The sequence below is a fragment of the Schistocerca cancellata genome, chromosome 8 (genome assembly GCF_023864275.1).
Source record: "Schistocerca cancellata isolate TAMUIC-IGC-003103 chromosome 8, iqSchCanc2.1, whole genome shotgun sequence".
In the NCBI taxonomy this organism is placed as follows: Eukaryota; Metazoa; Arthropoda; class Insecta; order Orthoptera; family Acrididae; genus Schistocerca; species Schistocerca cancellata.
The window spans coordinates 5,047,599-5,074,555 of NC_064633.1; the positions used below are offsets into that span (position 1 = coordinate 5,047,599).

The window sequence follows — 26,957 nt, forward strand, 5'->3', positions numbered from 1 at the left end:
ACGTTGTGTGAACTCACTGCAGTCACCCACCAGCCGCTTCGCGTTTCGTCAGCCAATGGTGTTTGCCCTTCCGCTTCGTTATAACGACGAACCAGTCGTCTAACAGGGATGATATCCACTGTTGCACCATCGCACACATTTTTCAGTGTTTCATGAATGCGAATGAGCATTTCACCTTCTGCATTCAAAAATTTTACTTCAGAACGTAGTCTAACTTTGCAAGTGACGACAGTAATGGCGCCTATTGATGCAGAACGTTACTACTGTCGTGGGTTAGAGAAGAAGCTTGCGGATTAGCGCCATATTGACATTTTTTAGTTAACAAAATTCATTTACAGAGAGAAAAATGGGACGTGTTACTTTTTAACTGACCGTCATAGTTTCTACATTTATTGAATGAAGTAACTGTTACATGTGATCGCATGTATCGCATGTTTGAGGTATAAGTTAGTATCGAGAGCTTTCATAAACTTTTGTGCTATAGTAACGAAAGTCTACCTACCCCCCACAGAAATATGCGAGTCGGCCAATTAACACAGTACTCAGCCGCGGAGCAATTTTGGTTCCTGCGAGTTTGACAACAAACATGCCTGGAGGCGCGTCGTGTGTGTGGTGGTTGTGGGTGGGAGTGCGGGATGGAGGGAGAGCGGTGGGGGGGGGGCGTGTGACGACGTCCCGCCGCCGCGTGACAATTGGCGGCTCCGCTGTGGACTCTCGCCCCTCGGCCTGTGTTTGCGCGAGTCTGGCCTGTCGCTGTGTTTGCTCGTTCCCCGGACGGACGGACGAATTGAACGATCGCAATCGGAGTGGCGCGGCCTTCGGCCGCTGTGTGTACTCACCGGTCTGGACAGTGTTCTAGCGCCCTGTCTGGCCCGCCTAAGGCGAGACGTCGTGTCGGGACTCCTTAGCGCCAGCCACACATTCGATATCTTGCCGTGTCAATGCCACGTTCCATCCTCAAACGCGCAGTCACAGCGCCCGTCAAACAGATACATACATTAATACTTGTTCCATACATCATGAATACGACATATCCTACTGATGTGGAACGTGGCGATTTAACATAATTTTTATTTACACAAAATAATTTCTTTTCTTTTTTTGCAATTACTACTAAAACTCATCTCGAGTAGAAGAAGATGTGATTCAGAAATTCTTTTAATTTGTTTTTAAGTCCTGGTTGGCTATCTGTAAGACTTTTAATGCTATTTGGTGTATGACCAAACATTTTTGTGACAGCATAATTCACCCCTTTCGTTGCCAAAATTAGGTTTAACCCAAAATAGTTAAGTACATCCTTTCGTCTTGTGTTGTAGCTATGCACTTCACTGTTATTTTCGAAATGGGATGCGAGCTGTTGACTGCTCGAGTTACGTGCTAGAAAAATAAAAATTACACCAATTTAACCACAGCTACTCAGGGACAAATGGTTCAAATGGCTCTGAGCACTATGGGACTTAACATCTGTGGTCATGAGTCCCCTATAACTTAGAACTACTTAAACCTAACTAACCCAAGGACAGCAGACACATCCATGCCCGAGGCAGGATTCGAACCTGCAACCGTAGCGGTCACGCGGTTCCAGACTGAAGCGCCTAGTACCGCACGGCCACACTGGCCGGCTACTCAAGGACCTTCCCTGATGGACAAACTTATGATTGGCACATAATTTTAATTTCCGCTAAAGAGCAAATTTCATTATGACAGAGTTACAAAATTGGAAAACATTAAAATTTAATTCGGACCTTTGTCCCCTTAAGAGAATTTATAACTAACTTTAACCGTCTGCCATGAATTAATATAACAAACAATATTTTAAAGATAATAATTACATCTGATTGAAATAGGATCACAGACAGTCAGCACCATAAGACCCGATGTTCAAAATTTACACAACACTAATGATTCACTTCGAGTTACTTATAAATGACCTCGTCCGTCCCGGCGGACAGGCCGGATACTTAACTAAAGGACGGGAGCGAGGCTTATACACGATGGTACTCTGAACAAACGAGTAGAAAGCATCGCCAAGCAATTTCAAAGATGATCAGGCTGCAAACCAGGGCAGAAAACACGCAGCACACACACACACACACACACACACACACACACACACTATCTCAGGTTGCCTTCCAAGGCGAAGAACCTCATCTGCCTCACATACCAGACCATTACTGCAACAGCAAATAATTCAACTCGTGATTCAGCTTTTCAAGACCATGCAAGGCTTACTAACTACACGACTACCTGTTATATAACTGACAACCAAACTGAGACATTCACTGAAAAAAAGAACAATTAAAATTACACTGACTTAGAAAGCTCTGCCGTTCATATTAAAAGAAAGTCTAAAACCAACAATGGGCGCAAAGCACATTAATTAACATACTCCATCAAATTAACACTGCAAGGAAACTTTAAAAAAACAACAGTAAGCAACACTTGGAAGCCTTAGACCTCGTAAGTTCAGTATAACACTCTATTATTCAGAACCATCCTTAGATGATCTCCGGCAGGTACAACATGCCACCATAAGTTCCACAAATCTTCACAGGTTAACAGCAGCATATGAATCATACGTAACTTAATGCTTCCAGTTACTCGATGAGAAGATGACCAGCCTGAGATTACGGACCCGACACCGTTTCGCACGCAAACGCGTCGACTAGTCAGCACTGTACACTCGGCGCGCGGCAAAACGCCGAGGACGGCGAGGCCCAGGCACGGCGGATAGAGACGAGGGCCTGCCTTCACAACGAGTTGGCTCGTTGAACACCGACCAGCGAAAGAGAGCTCGGCCACACGCCAAGCCGGAAAACCAAAGGCGGAACCGTCAGAGATATAAGACCAAACGAGTGTCGAAATTAGCCTACTTTGCCTATTATCATTCACTGCTTTCATATGGCACCATACTTTGGGGTAATTCGTTATTAAGAGAAAAAGTATTCATTGCACAAAAGCGTGTAAGCAGAATAATAGCTGACGGCCGGGGTCGCCGATCGGTTCTAGGCGCTTCAGTGTGGAACCGCGCGACCGCTATGGTCGCAGGTTCGAATCCTGCTTCGGGCATGCATGTGTCGTCCTTAGGTTTAAGTAGTTCTAGGTTCTAGGGGACTGACGACCTCAGCTGTTAAGTCCCAGAGTGCTCAGAGCCATTTGAACCATTAGAGTAATAGCTAGACCTCAGCCACGATCACCTTGCAGACATTTATTTAAGGAACTGGAGATATTCACAGTACTGCGTCGCTGATGACGCAAGTGGAGCATAGCTAGCGCCAGTCGCCACGGCTCAAGTTGGGTTATTAATAACAAATTTCATAAGTGAATATATTTACTGCGAAGGTACTGTGAATATCCCGAGTTCCTTAAATAAATGTCTGCAAGGTGATCGTGGCTGAGGTCCAGATATTATTCTGCTTTCACGCTTGTGTGCAATGAATACTTTTTCTTTTAATGACGAATTACCCCAGAATACAATGCCACATGAAAGCAGTGAATGAAAATAGGCACAGGAGGCTAATTTAGTGATATGTTTATTCCCAAAATATGCAGTGAACCTAATAGCATAGGTGGCAACGGCCTTGCCACAGTGGACACACCGGTTCCCATGAGATCACCGAAGTTAAGCGCTGTCGGGCGTGGTCGGCACTTGGATGGGTTACCATCGAGGCCGCCATGCATTGTTGCCATTTTTTGGGGTGCAATCAGCCTCGTGATGACAATTGAGGAGCTACTCGACCGAATAGTAGCGGCTTCAGTCAAGAATACCATGATAACGACCGGCAGAGCGGTGTGCTGACCCCACGCCCCTCCTATCCGCATCCTCCCCTGAGGATGACGCGGCGGTCGGATGGTCCCGGTAGGCCACTCGTGGCCTGAAGACGGAGTGCTTAATAGCATAGGTAGCTGACCGTAACCGTTTCAGCAGATCATTGTTTTTTCCAATTCAGTTTCTCATCAGTGCACACACACCCAGAAATTTCGAATATTCTGTCTTAGCAACAGACTTCTGTTCATAGTCTATTTATATATCAATGGTGTTATGCCATTTACTGTACAGAATTGCATATAATGTGTTTCCTCAGAATTTAGTGAGAGTCCACTTGCAGAGAACCAATTAATAATCTTCAGAAAGACATTATTTACAATTTCTCCAACTGATTTTTGTTTGTTGGGTGTGATTACTATCCTTTATCATCAGCAAAAAGAACTACCTTTGCATCTTCATGAATATGTAGAGTGCAGGTCATAACTATTAAGAACAATAAGGGACCCAAGACTAAACTCTGTGGGACACCATTCTTGACACCTTCCCAGTAAGAGGACTCCTCTGATTTTTGCAGACTATATGTACTGTTAACTTCAACCTTCTGCATTCTTCCACTTAAATATGAATTCAATCATTCGTGCACTGTCCCATTCACATCACAATACTTAAGCGTGTCTAGAAGAGTTTCATGATTCACACATTCAAAAGTCTTTGAGAGATCACAAAATATCCCAATGGGTGATTTTCGGTTATTCAATGCATTTAATATTTGGTAAGTGAAAGCGCATATGGCAATTTCTGTTGAAAAGACCTTCTGAAAACCAAACTGACGTTTTGTTAGTACTTCATTTCTACAGATATATGTTGCTACTTCTGTATACATTACTTTTTCAAGAATTTTGGATGAACCTGTCAGAAGTGAGACTGGCCGGTACTGGTTAGCATCCAGTCTTTCCCGTTTTTTAAGCAATGGTTTAACAATAGCATATTTCAGTCTTTCTGGAAAAATGCCCTGTTTCAGTGAGCTACTACATATGTGGCTGAGAATCCTAATTATCTGTTGGGAAAAAGCTCTTAGTACTCTGTTGGAAATGCCATCAATTCCATGTGAGCATTTACTTTCGAGTGAATTTATTATTTTACTAATTTCTGTAGAAGAGATGGGTCGAATTTCAGTTTTATCAAATTGCATAGGTACTGCATCTTCCATATACTGCCTCGCAATTTCTAATGAATAGCTGGACCATATTTTCCCTACAATACTTAAAAATGTTTTCAACTTCTGATTTTTTTATTAATGAACTTTTCATTAAGTTTGATAGAAATTCAGTCTTCCATTGCTCTCAGTTGCTCTGTTTACCTTCTAACAATATTCCAGAATATTTAATTTTTTGTCATAAGTCCTAATCTCAGACATAATACACGTACTTCTGTACTTTTTAATAACTTTTCATAATACAGTGCAGTGGTTTTTATAACGTTTCACTGTTACTGGACCATTACTCCTCCTAGCTATATGATACATTTCCCTTTTCTGTTTACAAGATATTTTTATTTATGCAGTAAGCCATGGCTTTTTATATGGTTTCTTACAATTATATTTCACTATTTTCTTAGGGAAACTGTTTTCAAATAAACTCACAAAGATACCACGAAATATGTTACATTTAAAATTATAATGAGGTTCCCTGTACACCGCATGCCACTCTAACTGTTGCAAGCTTTCCGTAAAGTTTTCAATCGTTAAATCATTAATTGAACGTACTGCTTTGGAGGACTCTTTTGCATTACTGTATGGAGCTATGTCATATACTGCAACTAGCTGTGCATCCCCCGCAGACAGACAAATCTTAACAGGAAAAGTTTTTATTTGATTAAATTTATCTTGGTCTGTTGTTGTCGTTGTGGTCTTCAGTCCTGAGACTGGTTTGATGCAGCTCTCCATGCTACTCTATCCTGTGCAAGCTTCTTCATCTCCCAGTATCTACTGCAACCTACATCCTTCTGAATCTGCTTAGTGTATTCATATCTTGGTCTCCCCCTACGATTTTTACCCTCCACACCGCCCTCCAATGCTAAATTTGTGATCCCTTGATGCCTCAAAACATGTCCTACCAACCGATCCCTTCTTCTAGTCAAGTTGTGCCACAAACTTCTCTTCTCCCCAATCCTATTCAATACCTCCTCATTAGTTACGTGATCTACTTACCTGTTCTTCAGCATTCTTCTGTAGCACCACAATTCGAAAGCTTCTATTCTCTTCTTGTCCAAACTAGTTATCGTCCATGTTTCACTTCCATACATGGCTACACTCCATACAAATACTTTCAGAAACGACTTCCTGACACTTAAATCTATACTCGATGTTAACAAATTCCTCTTCTTGAGAAACGCTTTCCTTGCCATTGCCAGTCTACATTTTATATCCTCTCTACTTCGACCATCATCGGTTATTTTACTCCCTAAATAGCAAAACTCCTTTACTACTTTAAGTGTCTCATTTCCTAATCTAATTCCCTCAGCATCACCCGACTTAATTTGACTACATTCCATTATCCTCGTTTTGCTTTTGTTGATGTTCATCTTATATCCTCCTTTCAAGACACTGTCCATTCCGTTCAACTGCTCTTCCAAGTCCTTTGCTGTATCCGACAGAATTACAATGTCATCGGCGAACCTCAAAATTTTTACTTCTTCTCCATGAATTTTAATACCTACTCCGAATTTTTCTTTTGTTTCCTTTACTGCTTGCTCAATATACAGATTGAATAACATCGGGGAGAGGCTACAACCCTGTCTTACTCCTTTCCCAACCACTGCTTCCCTTTCATGCCGCTAGACTCTTATAACTGCCATCTGGTTTCTGTACAAACTGTAAATAGCCTTTCGCTCCCTGTATTTTACCCCTGCCACCTTCAGAATTTGAAAGAGAGTATTCCAGTTAACATTGTCAAAAGCTTTCTCTAAGTCTACAAATGCTAGAAACGTAGGTTTGCCTTTTCTTAATCTTTCTTCTAAGATAAGTCGTAAGGTCAGTATTGCCTCACGTGTTCCAACATTTCTACGGAATCCAAACTGATCTTCCCCGAGGTCGGCTTCTACCAGTTTTTCCATTCGTCTGTAAAGAATTCGCGTTAGTGTTTTGCAGCTGTGACTTATTAAACTGATAGTTCGGTAATTTTCACATCTGTCAACACCTGCTTTCTTTGGGATTGGAATTATTATATTCTTCTTGAAGTCTGAGGGTATTTCGCCTGTCTCATACATCGTGCTCACCAGATGGTAGAGTTTTGTCATGACTGGCTCTCCCGAGGCCATCAGTAGTTCAAATGGAATGTTGTCTACTCCCGGGGCCTTGTTTCGACTCAGGTCTTTCAGTGCTCTGTCAAACTCTTCACGCAGTATCTTATCTCCCATTTCGTCTTCATCTACATCCTCTTCCATTTCCATAATATTGTCCTCAAGTACATCGCCCTTGTATAAACCCTCTATATACTCCTTCCACCTTTCTGCCTTCCCTTTTTTGCTTAGAACTGGGTTGCCATCTGAGCTCTTGATATTCATACAAGTGGTTCTCTTCTCTCCAAAGGTCTCTTTAATTTTCCTGTAGGCAGTATCTATCTTACCCCTAGTGAAACAAGCCTCTACATCCTTACATTTGTCCTCTAGCCATCCCTGCTTAGCCATTTTGCACTTCCTGTCGATATCATTTTTGAGACGTCTGTATTCCTTTTTGCCTGCTTCATTTACTGCATTTTTGTATTTTCTCCTTTCATCAATTAAATTCAATATTTCTTCTGTTACCCAAGGATTTCTATTAGCCCTCGTCTTTTTACCTACTTGATCCTCTGCTGCCTTCACTACTTCATCCCTCAGAGCTACCCATTCTTCTTCTACTGTATTTCTTTCCCCCATTCCTGTCAATTGTTCCCTTATGCTCTCCCTGGAACTGTCTACAACCTCTGGTTCTTTCAGTTTATCCAGGTCCCATCTCCTTAAATTCCCACCTTTTTGCAGTTTCTTCAGTTTCAATCTGCAGTTCATAACCAATAGATTGTGGTCAGAATCCACATCTGCCCCAGGAAATGTCTTACAATTTAAAACCTGGTTCCTAAATCTCTGTCTTACCATTATATAATCTATCTGATACCTACTAGTATCTCCAGGATTCTTCCAGGTATACAACCTTCTTTTCAAGATTCTTGAACCAAGTGTTGGCTATGATTAAGTTATGCTCTGTGCAAAATTCTACAAGGCGGCTTCCTCTTTCATTCCTTCCCCCCAATCCATATTCACCTACTACGTTTCCTTCTCTCCCTTTTCCTACTGACGAATTCCAGTCACCCATGACTATTAAATTTTCGTCTCCTTTCACTACCTGAATAATTTCTTTTATCTCGTCATACATTTCATCTATTTCTTCATCATCTGCAGAGGTAGTTGGCATATAAACTTGTACTACTGTAGTAGGCATGGGCTTTGTGTCTATCTTGGCCACAATAATGCGTTCACTATGCTATTTGTAGTAGCTAACCCGCACTCCTATTTTTTTATTCATTATTAAACCTACTCCTGCATTACCCCTATTTGATTTTGTATTTATAACCCTGTAATCACCTGACCAAAAGTCTTGTTCCTCCTGCCACCGAACTTCACTAATTCCCACTATATCTAACGTTAACCTATCCATTTCCCTTTTTAAATTTTCTAACCTACCTGCCCGATTAAGGGATCTATTCCACGCTCCGATCCGTAGAACGCCAGTTTTCTTTCTCCTGATAACGACGTCCTCCTGAGTAGTCCCCGCCCGGAGATCCGAATGGGGGACTATTTTACCTCCGGAATATTTTACCCAAGAGGACGCCATCATCATTTAATCATACAGTAGAGCTGCATGTCCTCGGGAAAAATTACGGCTGTAGTTTCCCCTTGCTTTCAGCCGTTCGCAGTACCAGCACAGCAAGGCCGTTTTGGTTAATGTTACAAGGCCAGATCAGTCAATCATCCAGACTGTTGCCCCTGCAACTACTGAAAAGGCTGCTGCCCCTCTTCAGGAACCACATGTTTGTCTGGCCTCTCAACAGATACCCCTCCGTTGTGGTTGCACCTACGGTACGGCCATCTGTATCGCTGAGGCACGCAAGCCTCCCCACCAGCGGCAAGGTCCATGGTTCATGGGGGGTATCTTGGGCTATAAAAAGATTATCTGGCAATGTGCTGCCTTCCTGTACCACTCAAGTAGGAAAATCAACAGCTGATGGCTAATTGGAAGAACCAAGTAATACTTCAAGGTAAAGCTTTCTATCGGGCTCTTTCAGAAAATCTACACGCTGTCACTTCTTACTATGTAACCCTCCGTCTTCTTATTTCATGAACACATATTGGTATGGGCGTTCCTACAGAGGACACGGCGTTGACTCACATTAGATAGGATAACTCAGCTGGGCCGTTTCCCTTAGGCACAAGGTGAGTCAGCTGCCGCTACCCTAGGTTCTATGCAGACCGCAACCCCTTCTAATACCAAGCAGAAGGTTTTCCTATTCTCTTCCTCGCTATTAGTCCTACACAAAAAATGAACAGGAACATTTGTGGAAACTTTAATGTAGCTAAATTTTGTTCTGGGATAAGTTTTCGCTAGAGGCTGCAGTTTTCGAATTATTCGAGAAAAACATACTAAAGAGACCTTCAAAAAAGCTTTTATCGAATAACTCTAAAGCCGTGGCGTCCAGCGATAAAGCAATCCAGTACAGAATTTAACAACATTAAATTTCCTAAACGAACGTCGTGTTCATTTTTTCAGTAGGACAACTAGTTTGTATGTAGCGAGTGAGAGAATATGAAAATCTCGCATGTGGTTCTTGAAAGCATTGTGGGTTACACAAAACCTAGCGATAGAGGCAGCTATATCACCTTGTATACGCTCAACAGTTAAAGATATCGTTATTCGGTTTTCACCTAAATGAATTGTAATGTGTCGTATTAAAGCGTTCAAAATGGCTCTGAGCACTATGGGACTTAACTTCTGAGCTCATCAGTCCCCTAGAACTTAGAACTACTTAAACCTAACTAACCTAAGGACATCACACACATCCATGCCCGAGGCAGGATTCGAACCTGCGACCGTAGCGGTCGCCCGGTTCCAGGCTGTAGCGCCTAGAACCTCTCGGTCACATGGGCCGGCTATTAAAACGTGTACAGTTTTCTTTCATAGTATGGTGATACGACACGTACGACAGGGAAGGATGTTGGTAAAATAACATTTGCAACTGAATGTAACGTCAATCTGCGCCCAGGGCAAATAGTGGCCTGTATTTTCCCTCCTCCGCGTTTCCACAGAAACGTGACTCCCCAAATTTAGACTGTGAATGCACGACGTGCAGACGGCCTGGCTAATGTTCGCTGGAATACTAAATGAGAAGTCAGATTTCAAAGAGAGATGCCAACGGATTCTAACTGACGAATTACGTAGCACACAAAGCCCTCTACTGCTAACAAATGATACGACTAAGGTTCGGCTATAATGTCACACGTAACAGTTTCAGTACGTAACATTTAGATTGTATCCGATAGCACATCGGTGTGACTAGGGCCTCCCGTCGGGTGCAACGATTTGACGCCACTTTGGCGACTTGTGAGACGATGGGAATGAAATGATGATGATTACGACAAAAAAACACCCAGTCCCTGAGCGGAGAAAATGTCCGACCCAGCCGGGAATCGGACCCGGGACCTTAGGATTGACATTCTGTCGCACTGACAACTTTTTTTTTACTCTCGTTTTGTTCACTTTTGTTCGTTGCATCTGCTCGGGGCGGACGTCGTAAGACATCCGTTTAAGTTCGTTGTTGATCGATTAACTCAGTTTTTTTTTTTTTATTACAGAGGGCAGCTAACCCTCTGACCGAACACGCTGAGCTACCGTACCGGCGAGTGAAGTAACTCAACAACTCGTTGGAAATCCCATACAGATATATTTAAGCAACTGCCTCTACAGCCGTCCATCATTGCGAAACTGTTGGTGGTCCAGGATGTTGTGCAGAAACTGACCTCTCTATTATATCCGATAAATCGTCGCTGGGATCCATGTCGGGCGATGTGAGTGCCCAAATTATTCGCTCGAATTGTCCAGAATGTAAACTATCACGAACAGTTTTGGTGCGGTGACAAAAGGCGCCTTTACATACACAACAATTCCATCGTTGTTTGTTAACATGAAGTCCATGAATGGCTGCAAATGGTCTCCAAGTAGCCGAACGTAAGGATTTATCGTCAATGATCGGTACATTTTGACCATAGGACCCAGTCCACTCCATGTAAACACAGCTCACACCATTATGGAGCCACCACCAGTTCACACAGTGCCTTGTTGACGACCTGAATCCATGGATTCGTGGTGTCTGCGCCACACGGGAACCGTACCATCAGTTCTTACCAACCAAATCTGGACTGGGTCTAATCCTTAGACCCAAAAGAAGGCCGCTGCAATCGTGGCCGAAACGTCGGTTTTTCTCCAGCAGCAGTAGTTTTTTACATTATGGCGCGGTACCATACCCACAAAGCTTTTATGTCGACTGACTCTGGCCGCGGAAGCCTACGCAATTATATAAATCTGGACTCATCTGAACAGACCACGGTTTTCCAGTCGTGTATGGTCCAATCGATATGGTCACGAGCCCAGGAGAGGAGCTGCTGTCGATGTCGTTCTGTCAGCAAAGTCACAAGTGTCGGTCTTCTGCTGCCGTAGCTCGTTAACACCACATTTCACTCTAGTGTCCTAATGAATACGTTCGTCGTACGTCTCACATCGATTTCTGCGGTTATTGTCTGTCAGTACTGACAGCTCCACGCAAACGCCACTGCTTTCTGTCGTTACGTGAAGCCCGTCGGCTAATGATTTGTCTGTGGGGTGAGTTAATGCCTGACATGTGATATTTTCGGGACACTCTTGACATGGTGGGTCTTGAAATATTGAATTCCTTAACGATTTACGAAATGGAATGTCCCATACGTCTAGGTCAAAGTCTGTTTATTCCCATCGTGCGGCCATAATTACGTCGTAATGTATCACCTGAGCACAAATGACAGCTTCGTCAATACATTGCCCCTTTTTTACCTTGTACACACGACACTACCGCCGTCTGTATATTTGCATATTGCCATTGCATGACTTTTGTCAGCTCAGTGTATAATGTATAGCACACCTGTAACGGGAGCGGAGGACTTCATTTCTGGAGCCCACGGTGCGACTGTAATACTTCAAAGATAATCGCACATGTTACCTAATGTGCGTGAGGCTCAGCACAGACGATGCAGGCTGTGAATTGACGTAAGAGGCGCGCAGTTCGAAGCCCATTTGTAATGAAGACAGCGCGATGTGCAACTCATGTTGGGTTTCTTGACGTAATGTGGAATGCCCACCCATATCAGGCTTCGAAAGTCTCAAGCACCCAAGCCATGCGTTTCGTGGTTTTTTTCTTTTCTTTTTTTTTTTTTTTTGACAAAGATTTGTCGTTCTTTTACTTTACTACCAGAACACTGGAAAAACTGTTGACCGATTTGCTTCAAATGGTTCAAATGGCTCTGAGCACTATGGGACGTAACTGCTGTGGTCATCAGTCCCCTAGAACTTAGAACTACTTAAACCTACCTAACCTAAGGACATCACACACATCCATGCCCGAGGCAGGATTCGAACCTGCGACCGTAGCAGCAGCGCGGCTCCGGACTGGAGCGCCTAGAACCGTACGGCCACCACGGCCGGCCGCTTCAAATATTTATACGATATCCTAGTAAATATCTGGACCGACATTGGCCAGGAAAACCGTCTTCTCATTCTTACCCTGCCCATCATGCGTTATTTTGATTCCAATGCAGAATTCCTTCACATATTCTACCTAGTGGTCCACAGTTTTCATAGTAAGTTTCTCACAAATTCATTTCCGCTATTCCCCATAACTTTCGTGTTCCTTCTGTTTACCGTCAACGCCTATTTCCTGCTCAGTAGACTCTTATTTTTATTTAACACGTCTTGCAATTTTTCCTTACGTCTATGAGGATGGTAATGTCATTAGCGTATCTTATTCCTGTCATCCTTTCACCTGAATTTTAATACCACACTCGAACTTTTCTTATATTTCTGCCGTTGCTTTTTCGTTGTGTAGACTGAACAGTATGAGCAAAAGATTTGGGTTCTGTCTCATACATTTTTGTAATCTGAGCAATTGAGCAATTCCGTCTTTGTCTTCCATAATGTTCCCTTTTTATTCTTGTAGGTATTATATTTTGTTCATCTCCTGTTTTCCTGTTAATTTCGAGTGCGTTTCACCATTTTACGTTACTGAACGCTTTTTCTAGGTCGAAAAAGCCCGCAAAACTATCTTGATTTTTCTTAAGTTTTGCTTCCATTATCGAGCGCAACGTCAGAAGTGAATCTCTTCTTCGCCAAAGTAAAACTGTTACTCATGAAACAGATCAATAATTTTCTTTTCCAGTCTTCGGTACACGTCTTATTATTAAGCTGCCAGTGGCTTAGGCGAAATCGGTAGCTCTAAATTAGATTCTACCATACTCAACCTAACCACCTAATTCCCAACCACATCAACAAAATGAACGCAACCTAGCCTCATAGTACATTCATAGATTTATTTTCACAAATCTTATGAATTAGCAATCTTTGCTGGACTGCAAAACGATAAGAGCGTCCATACAGATTTTCGTAATTCGTGAATCCCCATAATAAAGTGAATTTGTGGTTGATTAAATGATCAACCCTTTGTCATTTTCTTCCTCCAGTCTTCTCCAGTACGTCTTGTACTCTGCACATTCGAATGAGCTGAATTTACAAATTACACACTACTTTTCAAAACTTAAGAACGAGGTACACAAAGTAAAACAACAATTTAAATACTTGGGGGAAATGATACAAGAAAACAAAAAAGCTGCAAACGAAGATCGCTGTCAAAAAATTGCAACTGCATTCAGATTGACACAAAATATTTGCAACAAAAATATCACTTTCTGAATTCAGTAAACTTAGGCATTACAGCACTGTAATCAAACCTGAAAGTCTTTATGGAGCAGAAACTTTAATTTTAAATAGAAAGAGCGATACTGAAGAAAGAAAGAGAGAAAGAACTATTATCAGGAAAATATTAGGCGCCAAAATGACTGGTAGAGAAACTTATACTCTGAGAAGTAATAAGGGAATACAAGAATATACAGATATACATGATGACATGAGGCAACGAAGACTTAAATTTTATGGGCAAATTGAAAGAATGGTACCCACTAAGTTGACAAAACAAATAGTAGAATTCTACGAAAACAGAAGCAAGGCCAAAACTCAGCCAATTAAATGTATCACTGTGATTAAGGAGGATCTTAAAGTAGTGGGTATAACTCAGGCGGACGTTACAGACAGACAAACATTCAGGCAAAAGATATTTGCTTGGGAAGTTGACACAGGGAAATTAGAAAACTGACTGGGACGCCGAGGTGTGATGAAAGAAAGAAACTTCATTCTGAAAGGATGAAACAAACTTGGACACAAAGGAAGGTCAACTATCCAAAGTGACATTGATGGATTGTACCTCGCGTGGTCCAATTGGGCTCATACGTGAATAATAATGAAGCAACATATTAACTTAATTACAGAATGTACGTATAGCCACATCGGCTGCATAAAATTGTTATCAGATTGACTATGGTTTCCACAGCTCTAAGGCGGTCTTCATCAGATTAAAAATTACATAGGATTACCTAGAAAATATAATGGAAAGGCTAAGTAATAGAAGATAGTTAATAGGATTACTACCATATACTGTACAGGCAGTGTACGTACATGTAATTACACCTTAGGTTAAAAACATCTGAGCAAAAAAGCTCTTGTCAGATTGAAATAATGACAACAATAAAAATTAAACTGTAAAAATGTCACATGTTTGTCGATTGGAATAAAATGTTCTATCGAAATACAACGGTAACCACGAGATCGCTTAGAGCCAAACAATTGCACCAAACCGCCGCTGACCGTCAGACTAGACGGCTAACAGGCCAAGGCGGCCACGAGTTGATCACGACAACAGATTCGCGCCATCTAGCAAGAAGTGATAGAATTACAGACAATAGCAACTGACGCTCTGCATAGACAATTTAACATTACAAGCAATAACAGGAATCAGTGCCTAGAGTTGGCGCTGAAAAATTACTGAAAAAATTTACTTTTTAAAGCATTCTTTCACACGTTAGGTACGTCGATGATATTTTGACCATATAGAAAGGGCCTAATGGCGGTATTAATGAACTTTTTAACATGTTCAACGAGTTTCATGAAAATATTTCTTTCACCTGTGAACGCGAAAATGAGTTCCGGCAAATGATTTTTCTAGATCTCACTCTTACGATAGTAGTGACAAAATTAGGTTCAATATCTTGCGCAAAGAAACCAGTTCTGATCAAATTATTGCATTCACGTAAGTACACCCGCATTCTCATAAGATGACCTTTTTTCATTCACCTACTCATAGAGCCAACTCCACACCTCTTTCTTCTGAAAATGTCAATTCTGAAATCAATCTGATTAAAGCTGTGGCTGCCAATAATGGCTATGATTCTTCTATAGTAGATAGTATTTTCAGCAGGAATACCAATAAGACAGCCACTACCCTAGGCTTTTCTAATAACGGACCTAACGAAAAGAAAAAAAAAAATTTCTCCATTCCATTTCTGGGTCCAATTTGTTGCAGTATACAGCGTTTACTTCATAATATATATAAGTGTAGAGTATCCTTCTCTACTAATAATTCTTTAAAAAGTAATACCATACATAACTTGAAACCTACGCTTTCTCCTCTGCATAATTCTGGTGTCTATAAAATTATTTGCGGCAACTGTCCTGCCTATTACATAGGCCAAACATGCCGAGCTATTGCGACAAGATTAAAGAACACTTTCTTGGCAAAAAAGGCACCAATGTTCACAATTCAACTTTATCTGACCATTTGTTAATCACAAAGCGTAATCCTAAGGATGTAAAAGACGTCCAGATATTGCACTCGAAGAAAAAAAGGCTTTCGGCTTAACATCTTAGAAGAGAGTTATTTTGAAAGTCATATTTTGAAACATCCATCTCTGAAGGACGCTCTCATTCTGATCGAACAGTTGCAATTACGCAATAAAAACTTTTTTCAAGATGTAGAACCGTTATTTAAAAATGGTCTGAATGGCGATACTCTCGTCGATGTAGAGTCTTAAACATCGTTTCCTTTTCCAGTTTCACATTTTTATTTATATTTGAACTATATTTCATTATAAAATAAGAACGTTACGGTATGTTGTAATTTTCATGGACTGATTCCTGTTATTGCCTGTAATGTTGAATTGTCTGTACAGTGCATCAGCTGCTATTGTCTGTAATTCGATCACTTCTTGCTAGACGGCGTGAATCTGTTTTCGTGTCCAATTCGTGGCTGCCTTAGCCGGTTAGCCGCCTAGTTGACGGCAGCGGCGGGTTGCTGCAGTTGTTTGGCTCTAAGCGACCTCGTGACTGCAATTGTATTTCGATGGAACATTTTATTCTAATCGACAAACATGTTACATTTTTACAGTTTAATTTTCATTCTTGTGATTATTTCAATCTGGCAAGAGCTTTCTTGCTCAGATGTTTTTCACCTATGGTGTGACTACATGTAAGTACACTGCTTGTATAGTATATGGTAGTAATCCTATTAATTATGTTGTATTATTGAGCCTTGCCATTGTATTTTCTAGGTAATCCTATGTAATTTTTATTCTGATGAAGACCGCCTTATAACTGTCGAAACCATGGTCAATTTGACAACAATTTTATGCAGCCGATGTGGCTATCCTGTAATTAAGTTAACGCATGGTTGCTGGACTTCAGCCTATAAAAATGTTTAAAATTTCAACATATTGTTTTCTTGTTGGAAATGAATGAAAGTGCAGAGCATGTTTCCAGGTCTTGCAGTCGTGTGCAGAAAGTTGGACGTCACGTGGCGTAAGGACAGCGTCATTATAGTGCCAAGTGCGGCTTGTCCCGCTACAGAAGGCAGTGGAAGGAGCGGGAAAAGACAGTGTCGACCAACGAGCCGTTTCGGTGCACTGTGATGGGCTTCTTCATTACAACGTGGCCTGGAAACAACATCTGGATGACTTCTCACGTGGAAGAATCATCGAGAAACTGGAAGGAAGGACGGAGCGTTCTGAGTATATCGCATGAGTTTGGTATTGCTCACAGAATCGAAGGCACCGCTTGCTGAAGCAGAGGAGGTGGTTGACCACAGTCCACTGCAGCAGCGGATGACCGCTACATCGTGAAACAGGCAAGAAGGGACAACACGTCAAGCAGCGGGTGCAGTTGCAGCCACATTTGACAGGACTCCAAGGTCCGTAATGTCGCGCTTCACAGCGGCACAGCAACTTCATGGGGTTGCTTCAAATGGTTCAAATGGCTCTGAGCACTATGGGACTTAACATCTATGGTCATCAGGCCCCTAGAACTTAAAACTACTTAAACCTAACTAACGTAATGACATCACACACATCCATGCCGGAGGCAGGATTCGAACCTGCGACCGTAGCGGCCGCGCTGTTCCAGACTAGCCCTAGAAGCGCTGGGCCACTCCGGTCGGCTTCATGGGGTTGGTCCCTTTGCCAGGCGACTACTACGTTGTCTTCCGTTGACGCCGGCACACAGACGGCACCGTTTGCGGCTATGCCAAGAGCATAGGGACTGGGCCAAAAAGGTGTGGGTTCGTCTGCTCTTCTGGGATGAGGGCAGATTCAGTGCGAGCAGTGATTCTTGACGTACCCCGACATGGCGAGATCACCCAGGAGCGTTGTCAAACATGATCGTTTTGGTGGCCCATGTGTTACGGTTTAATAATGTTTCATGGTCCTACTGACCTTAAATCCTTGAAGACGGTTAACATTATTGTGACTAATCCTGCCCCACGTGTGCCTTTTCAGGGGTTCACTCGATCCTGACTCCATTTTTATGGGTGTAAAGGCGCGATCGCTTCGAACAGCGCGGTTGAAGAGCTCTTGGATCGAGAGGACATCTGTCAAATGGACTGGCCTGCTCTTCCCTCGACTGAAATAACATCGAGCACGTGTGAGGGTCGACATACTGGATAACCTCCGCAACGAGCTTCAACAACGACCGATATGGTCATACACCCTTTTACGGACCATCACGATTTGTTGCGGCTCCAGTGTTATTATTGTTTTTGAATAAAAGTGTCATTTCTGTTGGCGTTATTCCGTATTTCTTGCAAGTACCTTCTGTGCTGTACTGTAGTGTAGACGTTTTTAGTATGTATGGTAGAAGTTTCTTCGAGCCATGTTATTTGGCTGCAACACATGATGCGAAAGTTAGTTTCATCCTTACGTTCATTTGCGAATTATTTTATGTTAAAGTACAAACCATGCACTATCTTGCCAATCGGCTAGTTTTGAGTCACTAACATTGGCCGAGCCACATTTGTATATCACCAGCTGTGTTTTAGTCCGGCTATCACAGATGTAATTAGTCCAGCTGAGCCTCCGTTTTCCGTAACGCACGCACAGAAAATCCTCGTTTGCTGCGACCGGGAAAGGGAGGAACTTGTTCTCCGTCTCTGGGCGGGATTTATGGCTCGGGCCCTCCAGTGGGAACAAGCAACTGGCGGATACGTTGCCGAGAGCTGAGCGCCAACAGCAGACTACGCTTGCGTCTCTTTCTGGCTGACTTGGTAAAAAGGTTGAATTAGTAGCTACCCATGAGAGAAAACAAATTTTAGACGGAAACATTAACGGCCTTGTGGATGTCTCCCGATCTCTGCTTAACTGCAGTAATATACAGCTCCTTGAACATGCTTACTCTGCGCATCCCTTGGTTTGCCTCCACAGTTTTTCATTCCACATTTCCCTCGATTGATGAGTCCTTGATTCTTCGGGATGTGAGCTATCAATCGATCCCATCTTTTAGTCAGATTCTGCCACAAAGCTATTCTCTCCCCGGTTCTGTTCAGTATCTGTTCGTTAGTTATTTGATTCCTCAAATTAATGTTCAGCATTCTTCTGTACATTATACTCCCAAAACTTATCGTTCTTTCTTTTCTGTACTGTTTGTCGCCCAGGTTTCGGTTACACAGAAGGTCTACAGTCTAGACAAATACTTCAAGAAAAATCACGCAAACTCTTAAATTCATCTGCTTTGCCTTGACAGTAATCATATGCAATATAGGGTGAGAACAAAGTCTCCCCTCAGTACAAAAAATAATCTCTAAGGAGCAATGCTAGGTGCAGTTGTGTCCTTTGCCACAAACGGCAGCTCATCTCAAGTTTTTATATGGATACGCTTCCAAATGTCTATGCGCTCTTTTGTAAATGGCAACTCTACTCATGAAGTTTTTGTGGATAGTTGTACTCCGGTTACCTCCTTTTCTTCTTCTTCTGCCGCCCCCCCCCCCTCTCTCTCTCCTCTCTTCACGTTGGCGTTTATGCAGGAGAAAGCAGATTCTGTTCTTTGGCTCCGTGAAATGTGGTCGCCTATTAAGTTCAGTGGCAGTTCCGGAGTTGAGAAAAACCGCGAGATGTGAAGAATTTGATGAAAAGTTTATAAAGAGCTTGACAGGGTCGTTGACAAGGCAAGAAGAGACGGAATTAGATTTAGTGATGACACTGTTCATGCAATGCACGCAGCATTTCAGTGCAGTCCCCAGTTATCGACACGTCGTGTTTCCAGAGAAACATGCAGACCAGAGAGCTCTGCGGCGAAGATTTTTCACGAACAGCGCGTATCCTTGTCTGTAAAGAGCATCTCCCACAAGATTTGCAGCCACATAGACGCAAATGTGCTCAGTTCGTTAGGAACACGGAGAAACGATCCGATTCAGACAATGACTGCGATAATAAAATTTGTTTTACCCATGAAACAACTATCCAGTTCTCTGAGAAAGTAAAAAAAGCATAATTTATTGATCTGATGGTTGGAGATCTCCATATCGTCGTCCAACACATAGCGGACAGTCCAAAGTGAATGTGTGGTTTGGCCTAATGCAGACCGTTCATTTCCACTGACCCTATCATAATAGAAACTGTTTACCTGAACACAAGAAGATAGGCACTGACACTTCTAGAGCATACTGCATGGATACCAGAGTTCTGATAATGTCATCACTGACGTCGTTAATGACGTCATGTGCTGTTGCAAGATTACCCATAACCACACCATCCCCAACCTGCTGTGGGATAGATCAGTTCGCCTATGTATATAATGATGGGAAATTCAAAAATTAGTGAGAAATTCAAAGTTTGGTGAGAAATTCAAAAATAGCCCATGTTCTTAGCAATTTTCCCCCGGCTCCTATGACATCACTGTGTGAGTCATAAATAGGTGGGAAGTCTTCAAGGAGCGTTGCAATGCTGGTGAAAGGCGGTAACTAGATCTAGGTACATAATTTAAGACGACCACTGAGTTTGTCCCATCTCATGTCACTCACCTGAGACAAAGCGGGTTTCTCCTGAAGGTCCAAGCACGTCTGTTAGACAAGGGGTGTTTTCTCTCCTGCCCTTCTAAGTCTGTGGATACGTATAAATATTTGTCACCCTGCAGGCAGGAACCAGCCTGATCTTGTCTGGTGAACTGCTTAACTTGTTTTCCCCAGCTATTATTCATTGCATGGCTATTTATAGCAGTCAAGTCACTTACAGAATGAAAACTGACAACTGGCTTCCCCTCCTCCTCGCCCCCTCCCTTGATGTCACACATACTGTCGGTACTAAGTTTAACTCCACTAGTTCTAAGTTTAAAAAATTCCCCTGAGATAAGAGTTTAAACAATTGTCACTCTAAATATGGATCAAAAATATCCTAAGTCCACTAGTATGGGTGTGTGTGAAATCTTATGTGATTTAACTGCTAAGGTCATCAGTCCCTAAGTTTACACACTACTTAACCTAAATTATCCTAAGGACAAACACACACACCCATGCCCGAGGGAGGACTCGAACCTCCGCCGGTACCAGCCCCACAGTAAGTCCACTAGTGCTACGTTCAAATCATACCAGTCCAACTTTACAGTTTAAACAATTGAAATCCCCACCTTAAGCTGTCCGCCCCTGGTAGCTGAGTGGTCAGCGCGACAGAATGTCAATCCTAAGGGCCCGGGCTCAATTCCCGACTAGGTCGGAGATATTCTCCGCTCGGGGAATGGGCGTTCTGTTGTTCTAATCGTCATTATTTCATCCCCATGGATGGGCAAGTCGTCGTAGTGGCGTCAAATCGAAAGACCTGCACCCGGCGAACGGTCTACCCGACGGGAGGCCCTAGTCACACGACATTTATTTATTTACCTTCAGCTTCAAACCACAGACATTTTAAATTTAAAATGGCGGGGAAATAAACAAATTCACTTGTTCTCATTTTAAAATGGCGACAAATTCAACCTGTTCTTACCCTATGTTTAAAATGATAAGAAATAAAGAGCAGCACTTGACGGGAAACTCACTGACTGTCAGAACTATAAGACTCTTAACCTCATCTTACAACTGTAGCAACCTCTATGGATGCCAAACACGTTCTGCTCTCGTTCTTGATAGGACACGAGCGGGAGGGATTCGCACATGCTTCTTTTTTAAACGTCATGGCCCACACGGCGATGCAGGCGCGCCAACGTCATCTGCAAACTGTTGCCACCTTATCTAGTACCGTGACTAGCGATTACATAACTCGCGTCTTTGTCACATGCTGGAGGCATTACACTGAGGTGACAAGAGTCAGTACAGCGATATGCACATATAAAGATGGCGGCAGTATTGCGTACACGCGGTATAAAAGGAAGTTGCGTTGGTCGAGATGTCACTTGCACTGAGGTGATTCCTGTGGAAAGGTTCCCGACATGATCGTGGCTGCACGCTGGGAATTGGCAGACTTTGAACCTGGAATGGTAGTTGGAGCTAGACGCTGGGACATTCCATTTCGGAAATCGTTAGCGAATTCCACATTTCGAGATCCGCAGTGTCAAGAGCACGCGAGATAATCAAATTTCAGGCATTTCCTCTCAACAGAGACAATGCACTGACCGACAGCCTTCAGTTAACCACCACAGAACAATAGAATTTGCTAACAGACAATCAACACTGCGTGTAGTAACCACAGAAATTAATAATGGGACGTGCGACGAATGTATCTGTTAGGACAGTGCGGCGAAATGTGACTTTTATTAGCTATGGCAGTCGGCGACCAACACGAGTGCCTTTGATGATTACATCACCTGCAATGCCACTCCCGGTCTTGTGACCATGTCGGTTGCATCCTAGAGGTCTGTGAAACCGTGGCCTCTTCAGATGAGTCCGGATTTCAGTTGGTAAGAGCTGATGATGAGGTTAGCATGTGGCGCAGACCCCACGAAATCATGGGCCCAGGTTTTCAACAAGGGACTGTGTAACCTGGTGGTGGCTCCGTGTTTACGTCGACAGGACTGGGTCCTCTGGCCCAACTGAACCTATCGCGGCGGCGCGGTTCTTTCCGTCCCTTTACGACGCACCTGCACCCAGCTGTGAACATTGTCTCAGCAGATCATCAGTAGGAAAGCCGAGTGAAACCTACTGTACTTCGACGTGAACCAGGCTGCAATTAAAGTCACTAATCAACGTTTCGGGAGAAACACGAAATCAAAGGTTGGAAATTTTGTCCTCAATTAATATATCCTGAAACTTAGGTGAACAAGTATCACTGCCAACCCCGTGCTAGTCTTAACACAGTCACTCACAATCCCTTTCGCTCACGTTAGCAAGTTTATGGTGTTGCATTTCCCGAAAACGTAATAGCTAAAAAAATACTGATTGTTTTTGATTGATCATGCTCGCCAAATATTAAGTCTGTCGGTACCAAATGCAGTCACAGTTTTTAGCCACCGACCTGCTCAATACGCCACGCGGAATATATGTCTTTTCTCGTCATAAATTCACTTAAAAATTCCGGAATTTTTTACACACACATAGGAGTAATTATGCCGTCAGTTTCCAACTCTTTTGATGTATGAAACACTGCTAGATCCGGCAACTTATCGTTTCCATCGGAACTACTACTACACACGTCCGATCTGTTTCATGGCTAGGCTTCGACTCCTCTCTAGAATACTCTGTCTTCTCTACCAGCAGAGAAAGGCGCGCGAAGAATATTGCTTTGCCATTGGTCAGATTACTCAACAGCCAATAGCAAAACAACACTTTCCAGCGTCTGTCCGCGCTTTTCATCAATAACCAATCGCAAAATAGTAAACCTAACGACTGCACTTTTTACCGACGTAATTATCTAATATACTGAAGTTTTGCTTATGCATGAAGTTATTTGCTATTGTTATTTATACCTGAATTAACTTTCCCTTTACCATAAACTTACTTTACAAAACTATTCTACAAAAATCCCTTTTGTCCATAGCCATACTTCTTCGAAATTCTCCCACACTAAATCGTGCTACATAACCCGTTAAACAATTATCTTCATATTAACCTTAAAACACATTCACGCATCATTCATACTGCTAAAACACTTAATGAAAATACTAGAATAGTTTATGAAAAACATTCTATTACTTTAGTGCACACTAGTGGGCACAATCTAAACTAAAATCACAGTCCCTCTATCCAATATTGTCCTCTATCGGCTGATACATAAACTACGTGCGCGTCCAGTCTCTCGTCACCATCTGTCACTATCCAGCTCTGAGAGACATCTCCCATTTAACCGCCTCTAAGGCAGGATCGTTATACGGCGCTACGCCTCACTATGTTGACCGGAAATGATTATGTCCGGCTACTTGGAGACCATTGGCTGTCATTCAACGATGCAATTTTTATAGATAGCAATGCGCCATGTCACAGGGGCACAGTTGGTGACTGATTGAAGAACTTTTTGGACGATTCGAGCAAACGATTTCGCCGCCCAAATGAACTGACATGAACCCTATTGAACATTAATGGGATGTAGTCGAGAAGTCAGTTTGTGCACAAAATCCTGCTCCGGCAACATTTTCGTAGTTTTGGATGGCTATAAAGGAAGCATGGCTCAATACATCTGCAGGGGACTCTGAACGACATTTATGAGTTCATGACTCGTCGAGCTGTCGCACTTTATCGGCAACGGAAGGTGCGACACGATATTAGGAAGTATCCCATAACTTTTGCCACTTCAGTATAATAGTTAAGGAATCTGAAGATGGCAGTGATAAGTGAAAAATGTTCATAAGTGACAGGATACTGGACATTATATAAGCAAGCTTACATAGGATTTCTAAATTACGAATGTCCGTGTGATTCCTCAAACATGAGCGTTAGTGCAGGAGGCCTTTCTGCTGATCATGATAGTGCATGTTAGTGTTGTGACTTGGCAAGACAGCCAAGCCACTATGACCGGTAGCCGAAAGGCACACGTTTAAGCTCACGCAGGCTGACGTGAGGTCTGGAACAGGACAATGTAATTAATATAGCCAATAAGGTACGTTGCTGCTGGAATACTTAACTTTAATCCATAATTGGTGAACATGGGTCTGACGGTACATGCATCACAAGATAAATAGCGAATGATAATGGCACCTTGCTAGGTCGTAGCAAATGACGTAGCTGAAGGGTATGCTAACTATCGTCTCGGCAAATGAGAGCGTAATTTGTCAGTGAACCCTCTCTAGCAAAGTCGGCTGTACAACTGGGGCGAGTGCTAGGAAGTGCCTCTAGACCTGCCGTGTGGCGGCGCTCGGTCTGCAATCACTGACAGTGGCGACACGCGGGTCCGTCGTATACTAGCGGAACGCGGCCGATTTAAAGGCTACCACCTAGCAAGTGTGGTGTCTGGCGGTGACACCACAGTTAGGATATGTGATGTGGAACGACTATGCTTATGGTCTTGGGTAAATTGTGCAAGCCTGCTAGGTTTGCGTACAGTGAAATACGTTTAATTATAGTGAAATAGTTCTAAAAATCCTCTAACAGGTGTGTAGGCTGGGAATAGTTGGATTTGAACAGTGCTACTCTGAAATATTTCAAAGCATTTTGGACTTCAGAATATTCCATATGAAGCAGGGATATAAATCCCCCCCCCCCCCCACCCCACCCACCCACACTCTGTAACAAATTACCGTAAAACTGCATCAAAATACCCAAAACTATAGACAAGATGATTGACCTTAGCGCATTCTGCATAGTGAGCAATCCAAGATTGCGATCCTAAAGCTATTGGTGCAGTCTACGTGCTTCTAAGTTTACTTTTCGAGATGGGTGTCCTATATGGAGATCCATGTTGTCACTGATGATGTCAGAATCCGTGATGGTACTCCAAGATGATGTACCGGGCCTACAGAACTGCTAGTACAAAATACCAGTAGTTGTTTTCAGCTTCAGAGACGCTGCAGCTGTCTACCCCCACCAGTCATTCTCAGTGTCCACTCGTCAGATGACGTCACCAGATGTGCTGAGTACAGAATAATGAAAAGTTAATAATCACGAAGTGTCATCACAGATTCACCACCTCTAACAGTAAATGCATTTTAGTTGATACATTCTCACATCATATATTGAACACACTGGTAATTTTTGAAAATCCACGTTTTGTTAACTCGTAAATGGTGCTTTTACGCTATGAGTTGTATGAATTAGATCAGAATCGAACACAAATAACTGTAGTGCTCAGCGCTCGAGTGTCTCCAGTGCTATTGGATTGCCATATAATGTGGTGGGGAGTATCCAAGCACAATGAAAATATACAACAATGAGGATATCACATAGAGCTGTCGATTTCAGAAGGTTGCATTTGAAAATCTAATGTGCGATAGCTCAGCCGTACATTGTGTAGCGTATGGGTGTTTTGGATATTGGGAGTATGTATTCTCGCGTCCGTCGGCCGTCGTAATTTAATTTATTGTTTACTACACAAATTGATTGGTAATGGTGATTGTTGCCGACTTACGTGGTGGGCCTTAATCAAAATGATATTTCATTCAATTTTGATTTATAATTAAATGCTTTTGTTGACTTATTTTTAACAATATTAATCTTCAGTTGTAATTATTTGTTACATTAATGACTGTAAGACTCGCTGAATGTTACAACATGAGCATATAAGTTGAACAATGGAATAAACTTTTCATATTAATTTCCTCGGCCAGTCAGCTCACTTTGAAGCAAAAAATCTTTGGTTATTAATTACAATTGCGGACCACACACGCGAGAGAGTATTTTTTCATTACCTCCGTTAACCATTGTATTGTAGTCGGAGTCCTAGCTCTGGCTCTCGGCTGTTGTACTGAAAATAAGAATCTTAAAGCTACGTATTTTCTGCAATGTTGGGCGGCTTTGGAGAAATGCCGGCCGCGGTGGTCGTGCGGTTCTAGGCACTGCAGTCCGGAACCGCGGGACTGCTACGGTCGCAGGTTAGAATTCTGCCTCGGGCATGGATGTGTGTGATGTCCTTAGGTTAGTTAGGTTTAAGTAGTTCTAAGTTCTAGGGGACTGATGACCTAAGATGTTAAGTCCCATAGTGCTCAGAGCCAATTGAACCATTTTTTGTGCAGAAATATGTATATTATGTTAATAGCGGGCGAGTTTTTCGCTTCCGCTAATTTTTATAAGTTAATATCTCCAAGGAATGATGTCGTTGGCTGCATTGGCCGCTGCGATTGTTGCACTGTAAATTACTCAAATGCAGGTTAATTCAAGGAAGGTGGACATTAAATCGGGATCACCTATTACAATTTAAAAGTGAACAACAATATTAAATCAATATATTATCTGCTTAATTAGTACAAATATGCTTAATTTGCCAGCACTCGCAAGGTGTCCGTCTACACGCAACCAAGACAAGAGAAGAAGTGAAAACGACTAAAAAATTAACAAAAGACTGCATCTTGTCATTCCATTAGATCATTTTGTTTCGAGTGCATCTTTATATTTCTTTGCCCTCGAAACTTACACAGAGAAATTATTATAATACGGATACATGAGAAAAATACATGTTCATCTGAGCGGCTTGGGTTCACTTATTACTCAATTGTTAAATGTCTCTTCTTTATAAATATGTTTTTAAGTCTTTTCTTAGTGTTTCGCTGGGGACGGTATAGTGTATGGAATTTTTGAAAAAGTGTAGCCCCTGCTTAGTAAGCTTACCCATCAGAACCCTTAGATGAACTGTTTGC

The 26,957-nt window shown here is 42.4% G+C and overlaps 1 pseudogene; it reads left to right on the forward strand.

Moving 5' to 3' along the window:
- Window positions 1-3,571: 3,571 nt before the first annotated feature.
- Window positions 3,572-3,689, forward strand: LOC126096109 (5S ribosomal RNA; annotated as a pseudogene).
- The last annotated feature ends 23,268 nt before the right edge of the window (window positions 3,690-26,957 follow it).